Here is a 6,448-nt window from a genome sequence, read left to right as displayed (position 1 = left end):
CTCACCCAAGGACTTTTTTCCCCGTTGCTTTTAAAGACAGAGGGAGAGAAACATAGATTGGTTGCCTCCTGCATGTGCCTGTACCAGGGATTGGACCCTCAACCTAGGTATGTGCCTTGACTGGGAATGGAACTGCAACCCTTGGGCTATAGGACAACACTACAACAAACTGAGCCATGCTGGCCAGGGCATGTTTTTTTTAAATTAAGCTATAGTATACAACATAAAATCCACTTTAAAAATGTTCAGTTTCAGGGATTAGTATATTCACTGTTGTACACTCATTACCACTATCAAATTCCAGAACATCATTCCCAAAAGAACCTATCCGTTAGTCCCAATTCTCCCATCCCCCCGTTTCTTTGGCATCAACAAATTTATGTATGGATTTGTCTACAATGGATAGTTTAAAACATGAATGATACAGTATGTGGCCTTTTTGTGTGTCTGCTTTCATTTAGCATGTTTTCCAGGTTTATCAGTGTAGCATGCATCAGTACTTACTTTTTATGGCTTAATACTGTCCCATTGCATTATCTGTTTATACACATTTGGGTTTCCAGTTGTTCATTATGAATAATGTTGCTGTGAACATTCATGTGTTTTTGTGTAAACATGTTCTTTGGGGCGTATACCTAGGAGTGGAATTGCTGTATTGTGTGGTAGTTCTATTTTAACTTGAGAACCACCAAACTTCTCTTAGCAGCTAAACCACTTTACATTCCCACCACCAATGTGTAAAGGGTTCCAATTTCTTCACATCTTGGTCAAATACTTGTTTTCTGGGAGTTTTCCATTTAATTATAGCCATCTAATAGAGTGAAGTGCTGTCTCAATGACTAACATCATTGAGCTTTTTTCATGTGCTTATTGACCATTTGTATACCTTCTTAGGAGAATTGTCTATTCAGACCCTTTGCTCATTTAAAAATTGCCTTTTTAGCCCTGACTGGTGTGGCTCAGTGGATTGAGCTCTGGTTTGTGAACCAAAGAGTCGCTGGTTCGATTCCCAGTCAGGGCACATGCCTGGGTTGAGGGCCAGGTCCCCAGTAGGGGGTGTGCTAGAACAACCACACATTGGTATTTCTCTCCCTCTCTTCCCTTCCTTCCCCTCTAAAAATAATAAAATGTTTTAAAAAGTTGTCTTTTTATTACTGAGTTCTAAGACTTTTTATATTCTAGGTACTAGATCTTATCAGCTGTGTCCTTTTGACACACCCCCATTGGTCTTTGAACATTTCCTTCTTTCTGACATAGAAAGATGTTCCAGGCTAGCCTTGTATTTCCTCTGCCTCTGACCTGGAATCAGCCATTTTCCCAAGGAGTCCTAGTTCCTTTTAGCGGGGATTGGTCTTTAGAAACTAGATCTGGACTGCAGGCATGCTTAATGTTACTGGGTGCTGTTGTATCTGGTCCCTTTCAGTGGGCGTGCAATATGTGCTTTTAAAAAAACCTAACGTTGTTTGAAAGTTGAGTTATATCAGTTGTCTATTTTTTATGGTTTCAAAGGTTTCATAGTACTCAATTATGTGGGTGTTCCGTAGTTCATTCAGCAAGTCTAGAGTTGGACATTTAGCCATGTTTTTACATAATGCTGCAGTTAAAAACCCTGTGCATATGTTGTTTTTACTTGGGGAGATGCACCCTCAGGGTAATTTCCTAGCAGTGTGACTAGACATAAGGTAAGTGTACATCTGCAGTAGTTGTTTGAGATGATCAAGAGTCCTTTCCCATAAAGGTTATTTCATTCTGGACACCTGTCAGCAGTTGTAGAAATTAATAACTCATTATTATATTTTGCCTTCAAATTGAGTTTAGGAAGGCTGGTGAACACTTCTATGGGGGATTATTCAGTGACAGCAGCAGTAACCGTGTGACAGCAGATACATTAGCAATTGCAGTACACCACGACTCTCGATGTTTTGCATAGAGTGGTCCAATGCTCACCACAGCTCTGTGGGACAAGTGCCTCTGTCTTCTCCATGTTAGTTCCCACATGAGGAAACTGAAGCACGGGTAGGCTAAACCCCTATTTAGGTCGGAGCCAGCATTCCAACCCAAAAAGTCTAGTTTCGAGTTTCAGCTAATTGTGCTGTACTCATTTAAAGCAGATGGGGAAAATATGTTAATTGAAAGTGTTTTCACCTGTGTCCTAAGCACGCGTGCTGTTTAGCCTTTCGTCCTCACTGCCATGGATGGACGAGTCGTTCTCATTAGCTGGGGAAAAAGGCGGAGAACATACCCAAGGAGAGAGTGTGCGGCATATCTGTAAAAAGGGAAGGGTCCGCAGTCACACTTTGCTGAGGAAGGCTGGCTGGGGTGCCTGCCACTCTCCTGTCTTGGCCCTCCACCTCTCAAGGCATGAAGAGCTTAGGGGGTCACCCTTGGTAAGGGCTGTTGGCGGGCCCTGAGATGTAGACTTCACCAGGTCTGTCTCTAGATTTTCCTGTCCTGCCACGTCTGGACTGGGAGCAGCCCATGGAGGTAGGCAGCTGGAATGTTGGGTGGGGGGTGGAGGGCATGGGCTCCCGTGGGTTCAAATCCGGATCTTCCTCTGACCTTAATGGAAGTCTTACTACTTTGGAATCAAGCAAATACATTTTAGATGGGAAATTGATCAAGAAGCAGAACAAGAAAACAACCCAAATTGGGGAATTGAACCCTTCTTAGGCTTTTCTTTGTAACGTGGGCATACAATTTCTTCCCGCTCATTTCGAACATTAAAGAGATACACGTGCCAGGCAGAGTGATTTTTAGCTCTGAAAATACCTCCAGGAAACCCCTTTGTGCCTCTGTAGAATCTACCCTTCCCTTTTGTGGCATTTTACATTTTGTAGTTTAAATACCATCTCCAAAGAAAACAGGTTGGAGGGATGGATATCCTGTAACCACTCTCCTGGTGTAGGTGCTTGGCATGCCACACCTGAGCCCTCGGTTCCAGAGGCAAGGCCCGTGCTGGCTTCTTAGCTCTGTGCTCTTTACCCTGCAGGGCCCGCAGATAGCCACAAGGATGCGGAGGCTCTCTGATTTGGTTTGAGGAGGCATAGAGGGCGTGTTCTGACTAGGAGAAGGCGGAGATGACAGCCCCGAGCAGTGGAGCAGTGTTAAGAGCAGGAGGAAGGAGGAAGCCAAAACTCCTGGGGCTGGAGAGCGCACCTTGCTGGTGCAGTGGGCTGGGCCACAGTTGAGACAGTCCAGAAGCCTCTCCCTGGGCTCTGATGATGAGGGAATCTTACAGCGGGAAGGGAGGGGAGACACTGAGATAGCTGGGGTTTAAGAGGCCAGGAATAAAGGTTTGGGGGGTACCACATCAGTGGGAACCAGGGTTCTTTTGGGGATGGTTTGAGACCTTGGTCAGCATTTCACATAGAAAGTGCCTGACCTTGCAAGTGTTTCTAATTTTGTTAATTCCTACATGAATAAAGTTAATTTAATTTTTGTTTTCACTTACCGATTTTTTGGGGGGTGGGACATGGAATCATTGCTCTACCTATCAGTGCACCCCTTGATTGATTCTTGTATGTGCCCGGACCAGATATCAAACCCCCAACCCTGGCGCATTTGGAAGACATTCCAACCAACCCAGCTACCTGGCCAGGGCTAAAGTTAACATTTTCCCAGTACCGTTAACATTTAACTTTGTGTTCTATCTTGATTGTCTTTATCAAACAACTCAAGATAAATTGCAAGAATGCCGAGGTATTTTTCTAGAACACTGAACCGAACATTCCTAAGTGGTCATCAGGCTTCTCTATCTTCCCTGCCCTGCCTCCCTGCAAACCCTCCTCGCCCAATCAGCTTCTTTAAGGAACTATTTAAAATTCTAGAAAAGGCAAATAAGATCTGAACTTCGGATGATAAGCATCTTAATTTTTTGTTTGAAGAAGAGTTCAACAACTTAAAAGTATGTCCCCTTTTGAGGCAGTGAGTCGTTTTAGAGAGAGGGGTTGCTTTGGTGCATCTGTCAGCAGCCTTTGGCATGTTAACATCTGTCCTCGATATTTCAAGTATTTGGCACCATTTTGCTGGGAATCCATTTTTGACCTACTCAGAGTCATCTGACAAATGTTAGCCTGGAATTCCACTGGGGAGTATATAGGAAACTTAACACTGTATTTGTTTAAACTTTGCATACAGATAAATGTGTGTGTTCAGAAGGTATTTGAGCGATTCCAGTTACTTTTCGGTGGTTTTGCACCCTGAAAACCCATCTGGGAGGCTGTGTTCTCTCTCGCAGCTGGCCCATGGGAGGCGAGCAGACGGCAAGGAGTTGCTTTGCACTGTGGCAACTGCCCGAGAATGTGCTGCCACTGGGGGCACCTCACCCCTCCCTGGCAGCTTCACCCTTGCCATTCCGCTTCCCGTTCGTCAAAGCCGAAATCTGGCTTTCCCAAAGTGTCTTCTGGACATATAGGTGGTTAAGTAGGGTGGGAAGACTTAGGTTTGACTAAATTAAACAGATTGGGTGGTTTTAAAAAAAAATGTGTTTTACGGGTGACTGGGTAGGTAGGTGTGACTCTCCAGAAAGGCTCAGCTGTGGGTTTTCTCAGACGGCTGTGACTGTGGACACCGTCCAGGCTCCCCAGAATGCCGTTCGAGAACATTCACACACGGGGCTTCTAAGGCTGCATCAAAGTATGTCAATGTGGGAATGGGCATTCCCGTGTCCCTGGGAGTTTGGACCCTGCTGGTCTCCCTGTGTGGCCTCTCCACTTTCTGTCTCCTGTCCCCCCTTCTCCCTCTCACTCCCCCAGCCCCAGGGGGAATCAGCATCTCTAAACTGGTGGGTTCGCCATAACTGGGACACCCTTGGGCGTTTTACCCCCTGGGAGAAGGTTTCCCTTGTGACTCCCATGGGTGCCCTGGTCCTGGGCACAAAGGATAGTGCAGCGAACACCCGCCCTGCTCCTGACTTTGGGTCCTCAAAGGAGGCATCAGCAAGCAGCCTCCAAGCAGCCACTCTGCCAGGTGGGTTTCACCTACCCTTGCAACCGTAAGTATTTCTGGCCGTGAGCTGGACTGGAAGTGCTCCGACAGCAAAGGCGGACTGTGGCCCACAGCTCCAGGCCTGGCACGTGGGCCACCTGCAGCTGGCAGCCTGGAGTCAGGTCGACTTGGGTTAGAGTCCTGACTCTAGAACTTCACAGAGTGTAAAGGTGTACAGGCAAGTCACTTAACCTCTCTGGGTCTTAGCTCCTCTCCAGGCAGAGAGTGAGGAGAATCTTGCCTGCCTCACAGGGAGGCTGGATGCGAGTGATTCGTGCGGTGCCGAGCATGCAGACAGTCCTGGAACGGTTGTGGGAGAGACAGCCTTCGTTCTTGAAAGGGCCTGAGAAATCCTGCTTTCAGGTTGGGGACGGAGGCCAGGGAGGGAGATTACCTGTTCGGGTCACACGGAGGGGAGCAGGGTTGGGACCGAGGATGCAGGAGTCGTTTCTGCCTTCCCCTAGCCAATCTGCTCCCTTTCCCCCAGCCTGGGCACTGCTGAACACCAGCTCTTACGTCTGAAGGAATAAGCTGCTGGTTTAGACTGTGAGCAGGAGAGTTATTTTTGGGCAGACAAGCTCTCGGCACACCGTCAACTCCATCACCTGGGCAACTGCCTGCTTTCTTGGGCAAAGCACTTCGCCATCTGCTTGTGTGGGTTCTGCACGCACAGCTGAAGTATGGGGCCCCCCGGGGCCTCTTCCCCGCTGCTCCTCAGCCACCATGGCTGTCTTCCGAGGAACCGTGGGCAGGAGTGGGTGACCCTCGAGATGCCACCAGGGGATAAACGAGGCGTGCCTTGCCCTTCGCAGCTAGTAGTCTGGGAGCGACAGACACGCCACCCGGCACCTCTGCCACCGCAGTCAGCTTCTCGGCTCAAAATAAACCCAAGTCTTTGTGTCAGTCTTCCTCTTCCCCACTGATTTGGCCCTAAAACCATTAGGTGGGCAGAGCATGGTGGGTGTCTGGGGCTGGGGTGGGAGCTATGGTGACCCAGAGCCAGTTTTTGGAACCCAAGCAGGGGGAAGAGGGTGCATATGAGGCCGGGGAGGTGGGGAATACATAGCCTGGTATGGAGAGATAGCCCAGGTAGGGTGAAAAGGGCATCTTCCTGGTGGGGGTGCGGTAGGGAGGCCACAGGGTGTTAGAGCCCAAGTGGGGCGAGCAGAGCAAACCCATGGGGACTGGTCTGACTGGGTGTCAGCCCGGGTGGGGTGAGGAGGGCACCCACACGGGCTGTCGGAATCTGAGCGGGGTGAAGTGAGCTTCTACCCGAGACGTAGTCCACTGTGGGGGCCGTGTGGTAGGGAGGCATTTGTGCAGGGGTAGGATCAAGGCAGGGTGGGTGAATGGTTATGCGCGGTGGCATTGATCAGGTCTGTTAGTGTGCAACCAGAAGTAGGTTTCTCCCTGGCAGAGACGGGAGTTAATGGGAAGAGAAAACTAGAATGTTGGGGTGGTG

This window comes from Phyllostomus discolor, chromosome 12 (genome assembly GCF_004126475.2).
Source record: "Phyllostomus discolor isolate MPI-MPIP mPhyDis1 chromosome 12, mPhyDis1.pri.v3, whole genome shotgun sequence".
Lineage (NCBI taxonomy): Eukaryota > Metazoa > Chordata > Mammalia > Chiroptera > Phyllostomidae > Phyllostomus > Phyllostomus discolor.
Note: the sequence above shows the minus strand (reverse complement) of the source record.